Genomic DNA, 13,718 nt, shown 5'->3' on the forward strand with positions numbered 1-13,718 from the left:
CCAGAGCCACCCTGATCCGGTGAGGCCAGCCACGCACTTCATGCCGCCCTGCAGTCACTCCATCCGTGTCAGAATTTCCACGACAGCTCCCAATTTCCTGAGGATTATACATCAACCATAAAATTACACTTTACCCTGAGACTTTGCATACATTATCCAGCAAGTCTTATTCTCTCCTGCTTCCGTTTGTGGTGGGAGAAACCACCCCCTCCTTTTCTCTTTCAGTTGCATTTTCTGTGGCTTTGGGTTTTAGGTGAGAGCTTGAGTTTGAAGTAGGGGTCCTGAGTCTTACGTAGTCTCAGCTCACCAAAGACTTTGCCTGGGTCTCTAATCTCTCCACCTTCAGCTTCTGCATCTACAAAAGGACAGAGATAATTACACCTGCCATCATGGCCCTGACTCTTGAAATTTAAGAATAACATGAGTAGGAAAAGGCTCTGTCAATGTCAGGGATCAGGCTGCAGCTCCTCAGCCTGTGGGTGTAATTAGTGTCACATGTAACTACAGGATCTTAGTGATGTTGGTGCGAGCTGGCCCCGCCTCCTTCCTCACCAGCAGGCTCGACAGTGTAACCTTTGTCATGGCGGCTGCTGTGGAGCTGGCACAGAATTCCTTTTTATTCTGTTCATTCTTCAGGCATTGATGGGTTGACTCTGCACCAGGCACTATGGAATTCAGATATTAAAGAGTCAAAATTCTTGACCTCCAGGACCTGGAGATCCAAGAGAGACGAGGAGGAAATAAATGAATCCACACATTGTTGAGAGCCTGCCGTACGCCAAGCACAGTGCTGGGCGTGCGATGGATGTCAACTGTGTGTTGAACAGGAGGGACTCATGAGGTCCACTTACAAAATCAGCTTTGGTTTGAAAGGACTTTCTTCCAAGGTCCTTTTCAACGTGTTCAGTGGGAGATAAATACTGTCTCCTGCCCCTGGTTGAGAACATGGATGGTCTCAGGATTTTTCTGATCACTTAAAGTAATTAAAAATTCTGTGCTCGTTCTAAGTCACAAAACACTGTCTCAATCCAGTAAACAGCACAGCTAGTCAACTATTATTCAACCTGTGGACCCTTGTTCTCCCCCGCCAGGTGGGGACCAGTGCTCTCCCACCCCCACTCCCCCTGCTGTTTCTAACGCAGCCAGAGTGTAAGCAGGAAGGAAGGCGTGGAAAGGAGGGCAGCAAAGTCCTTTCCAGACACGCTGCTGTAAGGTGGCTTCCCAGCGTCTGGGTCTGGCTGGAGTTCAAACCAGATTCCTTCTCCTGGGGACACTTTCATGAGCTCTGCTGAGAGCCCCGCTCCCCTGCCGGACCAGCCACTCCTCGGCTGGGGCCCCACGGCCTCCCCCACCCCATAGGTGCCCTCTCGCCAGGACCCCGCTCCGCGGATCCCAGGCCGCCATGCCTGTTGTGGGTTCCGCCTTTGCTACCGGGGTGGGTGCACCCTTGGGCACTGAAAGAGGGGTGAGTGGCTTCCCCATATGGGCTCAAGCAATTTAACGTTCTGCTACACATGCACATCTTTTAATCATCTTGCTAGTCTGGGGAGAAAGTTTCCTCATCCCCGTTCTACAAACAGGGGCTTCTTTTAGAGCACACACATCCCCAACTAGCCAAGACAGGGTTCGAAGCCCTACGTCTCTGGTCAAGGCCCACGGTTCTCCCATGAGTCCTCGCTGCGGTCGCTAAAGGGAGAAGGGCCTGCTATGAGGCCTGGGGTCGGCCGTCACGCCTCTCTGTGCCTTGGTTCTTCACCTTGCATGATCTCCGAGAGCCCTTTGCATTCTAAAACTGCGTCACGGTATTTCTGAGTTGAGGCTTCCTGGAAGCTGACGGCAGAGAAGTCTGCAGGGCCTCACCCCCCAGCGTGGAAGGCAGCCCGGCAGCTCAACGCTCCACTTCCTGCTCTCATGCCCTGCGTCTCCTACAGGCCTGTACCTTAAGCAAGCGTGGGGGAGAGAGACACCATTTAACTGGGGCTGGCGTTCTGCTCCCTCAGTGAGGATGAGCCCTGTGCCCAAGAGATGGAAGGCGTGAATTGGCTTCCTCTTCAGACAGGCTCATTTCCCACGGGTCCCTCCTGGTGAGAGGGATATGCCTTGCTGAGCATGATAGGTGTTTCAAGAGAGGAGCTTTCCAGATAGCATGACTCCTCTTTTAAGTCAACTGTTTCATATGAAGAAAAACCCTGTCTGTGCTGGATGTATTGACTGTGGGTCCCCCAGATGGCACCCTCCTAAGGGATCTCCAAGGATAATTTCCAAGAACATACACTGGCCGTGTTCTCCTAACACACTGCTTTGGCGCCGTCTGTAGGACTGCAGCGCACAGCCGCGCACAGTACCCTGCATGTTCTCTGCTGTGTCCCCCTAGATCCTCACAGCCTCTCTGTGGAGTAACAGAACTGGTGTTATTACCCCCTTTTACAGAGGCGGAAACTGAGGCTCAGAGATGAGAAATCTGTGTCTAGTGAAAACCAGAGCCAGGACTGGAACTCGGTTTCCTGTTCCAAGTCTAATACTTTGAGTTCTGTCCCCTCTTTCTTGCTGATGTTCACACAAGAATGAGTGAGCATTTCTCTGCCCTTCCCTAATTGTCTCCCTATCCAACCCCATTCCTGGACACGGTGTCCAAACCCGCCTTCCTGCACTTCAGCCAGCCTCGGGTATGGGAAGTGGGGTGGAGTCTCAGGCAAAGGAAAAGTGAGGATTCTTCTAGAGTTCTTTCAGTAGACTGTTAGCCCCACACCCACCCTTCCAATCTACTGACTGGTCCATTCTACACTGTCGTAATAAGTTGAGGTTATGTGTCCACATAACAAATAAATTGAGGTTATTTGTCCCCTTCATTAAATTAGCCTGGGTTAATTAAATTAAATTAGCAGACACAGGCTCAGGGGTAAAGCATATTAATTCCTGATTGCCCTTGGGTGTCCCTTAAGTTCCAGTGAAGGGTAACAAAGGTAATGTTTATTGAGCACTTACTATATGCCAGGATTTGTTCTGAGGTTCTTGCATATCTTAACTCATTTGACCTCACAACAGCTTTATGAGGCCCATATTTTATGGCCCCCTTTTTAAAGATGATGAAACTCACAGACATAGAAAACAAATTTATGATTACCAAAAAGGAAGGGGAGAAGGAGGGATAAATTAGGAGTTTGGGATTAACATATACACACTAATATATATAAAATAGATAACCAACAAGGACCTACTGTATAGCACAGGGAACTCTACTCAATATTTTGTAATAACCTATAAGGGAAAAAAACTGGAAAAAAAAATATATACACACACATAACTGAACGACTGTGCTGTACACCTGAAACGAACACATTGTAAATCAACTATACTTCGATAAAAAAATAAAATTAAAAAAATAAAATATAGATGAGGAAACTGAGGCACAGAGCAGTTAAATAACTTTTGCAAGGTCACACAGCTAGGAGGTGACAGAGACAAGACTTTCAGCTTGGGTACTTTGATTCCAGAGCCTGTGTACCCAGCAACCCTCTAGATGGATGACGGCTCGCAGCATCCTGACCCTGGAGAGTTTCTGGGATGAGAAGAACACTTGTCTCAGATGGATTCCCAAGAGGCAGAACCCAAGTCTAGGACTCTAGCAGGTGGCATATTATGGAGGTGTCCCCGGGAAGCCTGTGAGGGAGGAGGGAGCAAGCAAACCATCTCAGGCCAAGGGCCAGCTTCAGGGGAACTCAGGAGGGGAAGTTCCACCTCAGAGTTGTCCCAACCCCAAGCAAGGGGCTTTCACACCCCATGCCTGTCAGTCATTTCCAGAGGACTCGCGCAGGGAACTGAAAAGTGGGCTCTGCTGGCCGGAGGGCACTGCTCCAAAAAGAGCCCCGACTGCGGACCCCGGGAAGTGAAAGCACAGGGAACCCACAGGCGCAAAATGGGTGGAAAAAACAATCCAGGGGGATGTGGCCGAGCACTGACACTGTCTGCTCTAGCAGCCGCACCTGGAATAGGGAAGAAGAGTTCGCAATCCGGTTTCAGCCTCAACAAGTACCCCACGTATTTCTGAGCAACACAAATTCCTCTGATGTTGGCAAGCGCCCAGGAAACAAATCTTGTCAGAGGGAAGTCGAGGATAACTATTTCTGCAGGGCCTCCTCCCGGTAAACACAAAGTGCCTCTCCGAGCCCACGTGACCGTGGCCATGTCCACGGGGCCGGCCCACGCCTCTGCAGACACCTCCCAGCCCCAGCACACAGGCCGCGCTGCTCCGCCCCATTCTCCCACGCCGGGTCCACCCAGGAAACCTGCTGCATCTTCATGCCCGCTGCCCAGAAGCCTCTTCTGGAGCTCTAGAGGTCCCCCTGCCCTCCACCTAGTGGTCTCCCACCACCGCTGACCTGCCTTCTCCATCCAACTGTTCCAGCCACTCTCGCGCTACATGATAGGGGCCTAGGGCATGCCAGTCACTCCACTGATTTTCGTTCCCTCGTTGTTTTGTGACGTTATCTCATTCTTCTTAATCATGAAATATGTTAAACACATATAAAGGGGTGCCCAACATCCAAAATTGTCCACCTTAATGTTATTTGCTACAGACCTCTTTTAAAAACACAAAATCAAAGATTCCAGATACAACTGAAACACCCTTTGTGCTGCTCCGTCCTGATTCCATTCCCCTCCCCAGAGGCCACCACTGCTCTACATTTGGCATTTATCATTCCCACCAGTGTTGCTTCAATTTTACTATATATGTATATAAATCCTTTATAGGATTGTTTCGCATGATTTTAAACTTTATATTCAATTGTATTACACTGTGTATTAGTCAGGGTTCTCCAGAAAAACAGAACCAATAGGATGTTTCGAGAGAGAGAGATATTTATTTTAAGGAATTGGCTCACACTATAATGAGGCTAGAAGTCCAAAATCAAGGTGCCCGCAGGTTGGAGTTCCAGGAAAGAGCTGTTGTTCCAGGACAAGTCCAAAGACCATCTGCCGGCTCTGGGGACCTCAGTTCAGGATAGTTTAGAATAGTTTGTTCTATTCAGGCCTTCAGCTGACTGGATGAGGCCCCGCCAACATTGTGGAAGACAATCCACTTTACTCAAAGTCACCAATTCAAATGTTAATCTCATCCAGAGTAATGTTTGACCAAATCTCTGGGCACCATGGCCCAGCCAAATTGACACATAAAATTAACCATCACACACTACTTCCTTCAGCAGCTTGCTTTCTTCACTCCTCATTTTGATTTTGAGATTTATCCATGTTTATACATAGAGCATCTCAATGTATTTATACCATAGGTTATGAATTTTTCTGCTGATGGATAGAGGTTGCTTTCGGTTTCACTATCACAAACAGGAGGGGCATGAACCTTCTCATGCACACATGGGAGAGTCCCCCTAGGTCCGAGGTGGGCAAACTATAGGCAGAAATCTAACCAGGCGCCTGTATTTGTAAATAAAGTTTGACTGGAACACAATCACACCCGTTCATGTACAAATTGTCTAAGGCTGCTTTCATACTCCCAAGCAGAGTTGTGTAGTTGCAACAAAGACCACAAAACCTAAAGTATTTCCTCCCTGGCCCGCTATAGAAAGAGTTTCTGGGAATTCCCTGGTGGTCCAGTGGTTAGGACTCTGCACTCTCACTGCGGAGTGCCCGGGTTCAATCCCTGGTCAGGGAACTAAGATCTCACAAGCTTCGTGATGTGACCAAAATAAAATTAAAAAAAAAAGTTTCTTCCCCGGCTCCAGGTTAGTACCTAGGAGCAGAATGGGCTGTGCCCATCACCAGCTTTTATACGGCATTGTCAAATGGCTCTCCAAAGTGGCCACACCAATTTACCCTCCCGGAAACAGTGTGTGAGATCCCCACTTTCTTCACATCCTCACCTCCCAAAGGTTTGCCAGTCTGATGCTTGTGAACTGGTTTCTCATCCTTATTTCACGTTTCGCTCTTTAAACACATATCACTTATTCATTCAACAAACATCTATTAAGGGATCATTGTGTGCCTGGTACTATCAAGATCAAGCTGCCCCTTTTACAAGAGAAAACACTGAGCTACTTAGTGTGAGAATCACAGCTCCAACATGGTGGTAAGGCAACATGGTCGTGTGTGGGTATTGCAGGCATGCCCTGGAGAGGGTAGCACCATGAACATAAAATCAAACAACTGACATTGTTCTGCAGGCCTGAGGATGCTCAGTTGGAAAATAAAACAACAATTTGGCTCTCTGCGCACGGCTTCTGACAGTGGCACCTCCATGGCAAGTCTTAGCAGAAAGGACCTATATTTCACACAGGCATCAGTAGAATTGTTTAGTAATTAAACTGGTTTTCTGTCCTCTCTTTTGACCTTAGAAAATAAAACATCTGCAATTATAAGAGAAAGACTGAGTGTGAGAAAGAAACTGTCCATAATTTATACAGCAAGACATACAGTTTTATTGTTTAAAGTTACCAAGATAGCCAATAAATAAAGGAAAAGGGAGGTGGAGTGTGAGTGAGCTAAATCTTCATTTGTCCGCCAGGAAGTCAATAAATAATGCCTGTGGCTGATAACTCAAACAATCAAGAAGTTTGTAGAAATATGGGGCAAGCTCTGGACAAGTGAACAGCTGGGGACTAGGACATGAGGAGAGAAAAATGTGGGAAGGGGAACGCTTTTCTTTACAAGCCTTTGTAAGCATCTCTTTTTAGTATTGTTTAATTTTTTAAACCAATGTATATATTGCTTTGATAATTTTTCAATTGAAATACAAGAGGTACAAAAGAGAGCATCTGAAATAATTATAGATGAAGTGATAGGTATGTAATAATCTCAGAGATAGGAGTAGAGGTCAGTGGGAATAGAGATTTTTTTTTTTAAATTAGCCGTGAGATTGTCATTGTTGAAGTAAGGAGGTGAGTCTCTCTCTACCCTTATACGTAGTTTGATGGAGTTGAAATTTCCCACAATAAAAAGTTTTTTTGAAAAAAGAAAAGAAGAGCAATGAGCTGTGAGTCAGACTGATAAGGATTAAATTCATCTGGGCCACTTAGTTCTGGGGGCAAGTTCCTGAACTCTCTGGGCCTCAGTTTCCCCATCTGTATAATGGAAATTATACAGATGCACCCATTCCGAGGGCAGAGATGAGAGACTGTACCTGTCTCAGGGACACACATGTTAGTGGTGGGGAAAGACAGAAACATATCAGAATAAAGTCTAACATGACAACTACAGTGATAGAGGTATACCCACAGGGAATATGGGAAGTACAGAGGATGACCAGGGCAGCCTGAGTTGGTTTTTTAAAATTTATTTTATGGAAGTATAGTTGATTTACAATGTTGTGTTAATTCCTGAGCTGGGTTTTGAAGGATGGGTAGGAGTTCACCTGGCAGATAAGGAAAGCATGGAGGCTGGATGGCCTAGTTAGGTCATGACACACAGAGGTAGCAACATGAGTCAAGGTCTGGAAGCTAGAGAGGCCCACGTCTGTTCAGAAAAATAGTTCAGCCTATAGCAGGGGAGAGAAGAAGAGATAAAGCCAGAGTGAAGAGCAGGGCCAAGTTGTGAGGGTTTATTCAAGAGCACACCCTTGAATAAATTCAAATTGCATCTTAGTAAGTTCATTCCAGTAGAAAGGAGAAGGAGAAGTTGGACAGCAGTTGCTCCAAATCTAGAAAGCAGAGAGAGACAGAGATATCACAGAGGGAGACCAGCTGGCTGCCCAAACAGAGCCTCCCAGGGTCACTGTATCTTGATGTACCTGGTGCTCAAAACTCAGATTTTATTAGGTCATGTGTAGAAAATTAGGCCCTGAAGGGCCGGGTCCTGACACATACACCCAGGCTTACATACTGGTGGACCGTGGCAGTTAAACTCTTCAGTGCCCAAAGCAAGCCCTCCTATATCCATCCAAAGTAGCTGCAGGCAGGATGCTGGGTGAGCCCAGAGCCAGAACTCGGGGGAACAGGATGAGGGAGGCCTCCGCAGAAGGTGAAGCCTAGGGAACTCTGTCCTCCTCGAGACAGAGGGCAGCCTCTAGGGACCAGGTGCTCCCGACCGCCCAGCACTGTGAACACCAGCACCCGCCAGTTCTGGCCTCTCACGCCACACTCCCCCGACCTCTCCTACTGAGACCTTCTCCCCTCAGCCAGAGCGCAGTGTGATGATGAGGTCAAGGCTTACATGCAGTACAACTCAGAAGTGCCCACCATCTTGAACTTGCCCGGAAGACCCGACCTTAGCCCTCAGTGTGCCTGATTCTCCCGGGACCCACAGTGGCTGTGACTGTGCTTGCGGGGAGCTGTCTGGGACATGACACCCTCTCCACTACCTGGTGACACGTCCCCTAACTCCACTTGCAGGTGCAACCTTAACTCACTGCGTGGGCTTCGTATTTTCCATCTTCAGGTAACAACTATCAGGCTGAACCAGAAAAGAGACAACTGGGGCTCGAACTAAGGCTGGATGAGGGACGGGAATGGAGTGAAGCTCATCAATGTGGGGAATCGATATGTTCTGATTTGGGGGTGAAGGGGAGGGAGGTACCAAAGATGATTCTCAGGTTGGCACTAGGTAGGAACCTGGGTGTCCCTGGAGGGTCTCCCCTTCCTGGTTGTCCATGAAGAAGCAGCACTATTTCTGGGCTCATTAATCCAACTGTATGTCCTGTACCAGACACTGTGCTGGGGATGGAACAACAGCAGGACAGAAAGGCGATGCCTGGCCTCAAGGAGTTTATATTCTGGCAGCAAATACAGAGATAACAACTACTAAACCAATAAACAAAAATTGGTAATAATTACAAGCTGTGGTAAGTGTTTTAAAGAAAGTGAACAAGGCAGAGCGGGGCAGAGCGGAAGGAGGTCCTGCCTTAGGCAGGGTGATCAGGATGAGGGAGCCACCCAAACACAGGAGCGGGGAGAGCAGTCCAGGCAGAGGAGTCCGCACGGGCTGAAGCCTCAAGGCAGGAGAGAGGCCCGCGTGGTCCACAGAGACCCGGCGCCAGCAGGGTGGAGCCTGTGAGCAGTGGGAAGATTGACACACATGCGGGGCCTTGAGGGCCGCTGTCAGAAGCTTGGATTTTATCTTAAGCACAAGAAACACCTCAGAAGAGTTTTAATTTAATTTAATCAGAGTGGCATGATCTGATGTGAAGAGTTGAAGAAAATCACTCTGGAAGCAGGATGAAGAATGGACTCAAGGAGGAGAGGACAGAGGGATTAGGAGGATGTCGCCATGGGGTCGGAGAGCGTGATGGGGGTGTGCACCAGGGTGACATCAGTGGAGATGTGAGAAGTAGATGGATTTGAGATACATTGGGACGGGGGGGGGTGGTGCAATTGACTAACCTTGCTGTTGGATTAGATGTGGGAGATGAGAGAAAGCGTGATGTCAAGACTCCCTTGTTCCTGTTAGTACTGTTTACTGGCATGGAGCGCGGCGGGGGGGCAGTTTGCTTTTAGAGGGCAAAAATTCCATTTTGGTCACGTTAAGTGTGAGACATCTGAGCCAAGTAGAGAAGATGTCAAGGAGAGAATGGTATGCAAGCCTAGAGTAGAAAGGAAGGTTCTGAGCTAGAGATATAAATGCAGAAGTCATCCGCACATACATTTCAAGCCATGTGAATGGATCAGATAACTCAGTGATTAAAGAGAAAAAGCCCCAAGACCCAGTCCTGAGAACTCTAGCATTTAGAGGTCAGACAGGGGAGACAGACTTCATGCAGAAGAAGCCAAAAGATGGCCAACAAAGTAGAAGGAAGAGCAGGGGAGAGTGGTTCATGGAAGCCAAGAGAGGAAAGTGTGTCTCATGACAAATGCAGCAGCAGGTCAGGATGAGCACAGAGAAGCATCTGGCTGGCTGTGACATGCTGGCCTTCACCATCCTGGTGAAGATGCAGTAAGAGTGGGGTATAGGGACAGATGATGATTTCTTGTTCATTTATTGCTGGAAGCAAGTCATGCTGAGCATTTATCCTAAACTTGAAAGTCCAACAAATGTGAGAAGTGTTTCCGGGGCTCTTGCATCTGCCAGTGCACCAGCTGAGTCTCATTTCCCAGGGCCCAGGCTTACCCACCTCCTCCCTCACCTGCAGCTCTGGTTGCTGGGATGCCAATATCATTAACTCCAAATAAAGCTCTAATTATACCCTTGGGCCCAAATGATAACCCTTTTGAAAATGCTGCTCATCCTTGCCTTTTTGAAACACAATGAAGGTTAAATCCCTCACCTGCCACCACCAGCTCCATTTATTTTTATAACTGCATCCGCAGTGAGGATGGCAGTAGGAAAGGGTAAAATCCTCATCATCGTAGTACCAGGGACCAGGGCTTTTCAAATGACTATGGATGGAAAAACTGAAAGAAAAATAACATGAAGCCACTAGATAGAAGTCTTCATTCAGCCACCGGTGCATCCAGAAAAAGCAGAGTGGGGACAGTGCCAGACCACCATACCCAGCAGACTCACTCAACAATCACTGAACAACCACTCTGTCCTAAGACGAATAACTACAATAAAGATGGCTACCATTCATGCTTACTCTGCTCCAGGCAGTCAGCCAAGTGCTTCCCAGGCATCGGCTCATTTGTTTCTCACAACTATCCCAGGGGGCAGGGAGTGGCATTATCCACATTCTACGGATGAGAAACTGAATCTTAGAGTCACTTATCCCAGTAACTGGCCCAAATTGGTGAGGGAGGAGCTGGGGTCAAGAATAGGCCAATGTGGTCATTGCCTGCATACAGTTTACACTGCGTGGAGAGATGGGGACATGCTCCGCTATGGGGGGAATGTGACTCAGATGCAGGATGATTCAAGGAGGGAGGTAGGGAGACAGCTAGGGCCCATGTGCAGCCAGTAGCTCCGGCTAAAAGCCTATAGGGGCCATCCTCAATTCCTCTCCCTCACTCTCCCCATGATTGCTCCATCCCCACCATCCCTCAACCGCCCTAGTCAAAGCCGCCATCACCTCCCCTGGATGAGTGCAGGAGCCCCCTAAGCGGGGCCCTCGGCATGGCCCCCTGTGTCCCACAGGAGTCGGGGATCCACTTACCACGCAGGTTACCCCTGTGCCTGCTCAAAGCCTTCCATTGGCATCCCAGCAAATGCCACTTCCTTCCCGCTCTTCCCAAGGCCTTTCGCCCAGGATCTGGTCTTTGCCTGCCTTTCTAACCGCATCTCCTACCATAGCTGCTGATTCCCCAAAACCAGCACAGAGCCTGGCACAGAGGAAATAATAATCACGTGCTGAAGACGTCAAGGTAGTAAAGGATGAGTGAATAAAGAAGCTTCGCAGAGGAAGCCATGTTCGAGAGAAGCGTTAAAGTGGGGAAGGGTTTCTCAGGTGGCCAGGGCCAGGGAGTGTCAGGTGGTAAGACCAGGTGTTCTAGGCAGAGGCAATGGTGTGGGTCAGGACAGCAAGGAGGTCCAGGAGCAGCCTGGGGGCGGCCTGAGCAGGACCGGAGTAGGTCTGTGCAAAGCAAAGGCTCTCAAAGTCGAGTGTGCATCGTAAGCCCCTGGAAAGCATGTTAAAGCACAGATCATTAGGACCCACTCCAGAGATTCTGACTCAGACGTCTGAGGTAGGGTCTGAGAACGTGCATTTCTCACAAGTTTCAGGTGGCGCTGAGGCTGCTGGTCCAGGGACCACACTTTGAGAAGCACTGGTGTAAAGTCTGCTAAGGAAGCGTCCACGTGGAGGCGCAAAGGAAGACAGCTCCAGGGAAGTTAGATGAGGTGGCTGCCGGCCAAGCCCGGAGCAGCTTGAGCCTCCGCAGCCAGCGGGCAGCGCCCCGCCCTGCACCATCCCTCACAGAACACAGCCCTGCCCCCCATGACCTCTGACTGCCTTTCCCCTGCCGCTCAACCCCCACTACTCTCATCCACAGCATTTTAGGCTTTGAAGGTGAATTTTGTTTCTGGCTCCAGCAAAATTAATGGGTCCTAATCCCTTAAGACCAGCTAATCTCACATAGAGATTCGCACTGTTGCTGCTATGACAGTGCCTCTTTTCAACAGAAGACCTGGTGTTAAGTTACGTAGCCTTGATGGTAGGAGTCCCAGCTCTGTTTGGGCAGAAGGACAGAGAGGAGAAGATGTCATCTGCTGGTGTCCCCAGCACACCATGTGCAAGCTGCTAGCCTGCCCTCCCTTAAGTCTGCCCTTGAGTGCAAATGTTACATCACTTTATACTTTTCTCCTACTAGAAAAGTGGGCAGGAGTGGTCCCAGGGTCATGGGTAAGTATGTTTGTATTCACAGCATCAGTCAGGGACTGTACATTTGGTATTTTTATGACCTTCTCCCCTGGAAAGAAAAGGTGATCAGAGAAGTGAGGTTAATTTGCATCCACTTCAGCCATAAATCCAAGAGGACCAGATAGCTAATGTACGTCTCTCAAAGTTTTAAACACAAGTGCCCTCTCCTCTCTAGGGCCTGACAGCAAAGTTTGCAGCCGCAGAAGCCCCCTGGGCCTTCAGAGTCGGACCGCAGATCTGCCTCAGGTCTCCTCAGCTTACAGGGCTCAGAAATGAAAGCTCAGGGACTTGGAGTGGGAGACGGTTTGGTTTGTTTTTTTTTTTTTAACATCTTTATTGGAGTATAATTGCTTTACAATGGTGTGCTAGTTTCTGCTTTATAACAAAGTGAATCAGTTATACATATACATATGTTCCCATATCTCTTCCCTCTTGCATCTCCCTCCCTCCCACCCTCCCTATCCCATCCCTCTAGGTGGTCACAAAGCACCTAGTTGATCTCCCTGTGCTATGCAGCTGCTTCCCACTAGCTATCTATTTTACATTTGGTAGTGTATATATGTCCATGCCACTCTCTCACCCTGTCACATCTTACCCCTCCCCCTCCCCCGTGTCCTCAAGTCCATTCTCTCATAGGTCTGTGTCTTTATTCCCGTCTTGCCACTAGGTTCTTCATGACCTGTATTTTTTTTTGTCTTTTTTTCCCTTAGATTCCGCATATATGTGTTAGCATACTGTATTTGTTTTTCTCTTTCTGACTTACTTCACTCTGTATGACAGACTCTAACTCCATCCACCTCACTACAAATACCTCCATTTCATTTCTTTTTATGGCTGAGTAATATTCCATTGTATATATGTGCCACATCTTCTTTATCCATTCATCTTCTGATGGACACTTAGGTTGTTTCCATGTCCTGGCTACTGTAAATAGAGCTGCAATGAACATTTTGGTACATGACTCTTTTTGAATTATGGTTTTCTCAGGGTATATGCCCAGTAGTGGGATTGCTGGGTCGTATGGTAGTTCTATTTTTAGTTTTTTAAGGAACCTCCATACTGTTCTCCAGAGTGGCTGTATCAATTTACATTCCCACCAACAGTGCAAGAGGGTTCCCTTTTCTCCACACCCTCTCCAGCATTTATTGTTTCTAGATTTTTTTTTTTTAATATTTATTTATTTATTTATGGCTGTGTTGGGTCTTCGTTTCTGTGCGAGGGCTTTCTCTAGTTGTGGCAAGTGGGGACCACTCTTCATCGCGGCGCGCGGGCCTCTCACTATCACGGCCTCTCTTGCTGTGGAGCACAGGCTCCAGACGCGCAGGCTCAGTAATTGTGGCTCACGGGCCCAGCTGCTCCGCGGCATGCGGGATCTTCCCAGACCAGGGCTCGAACCCGTGTCCCCTGCATTGACAGGCAGATTCTCAACCACTGCGCCACCAGGGAAGCCCGCTCTAGATTTTTTGATGATGGCCATTCT

The 13,718-nt window shown here is 48.3% G+C and overlaps 1 protein-coding gene and 1 non-coding gene across 3 annotated transcripts in view; both read left to right on the forward strand.

Annotated features, from left to right (window-relative positions):
• Positions 1-13,718, forward strand: part of BFSP2 (beaded filament structural protein 2) — a 69,791-nt gene that overhangs the window by 20,632 nt on the left and 35,441 nt on the right. The gene's annotated exons all lie outside the window — the stretch shown is intronic.
• Positions 5,599-5,671, forward strand: TRNAE-CUC (transfer RNA glutamic acid (anticodon CUC)). Its single transcript has one exon. It is a non-coding gene; the product is annotated as a tRNA-Glu (tRNA).

Source organism: Balaenoptera acutorostrata, chromosome 4, assembly GCF_949987535.1.
Source record: "Balaenoptera acutorostrata chromosome 4, mBalAcu1.1, whole genome shotgun sequence".
NCBI lineage: Eukaryota > Metazoa > Chordata > Mammalia > Artiodactyla > Balaenopteridae > Balaenoptera > Balaenoptera acutorostrata.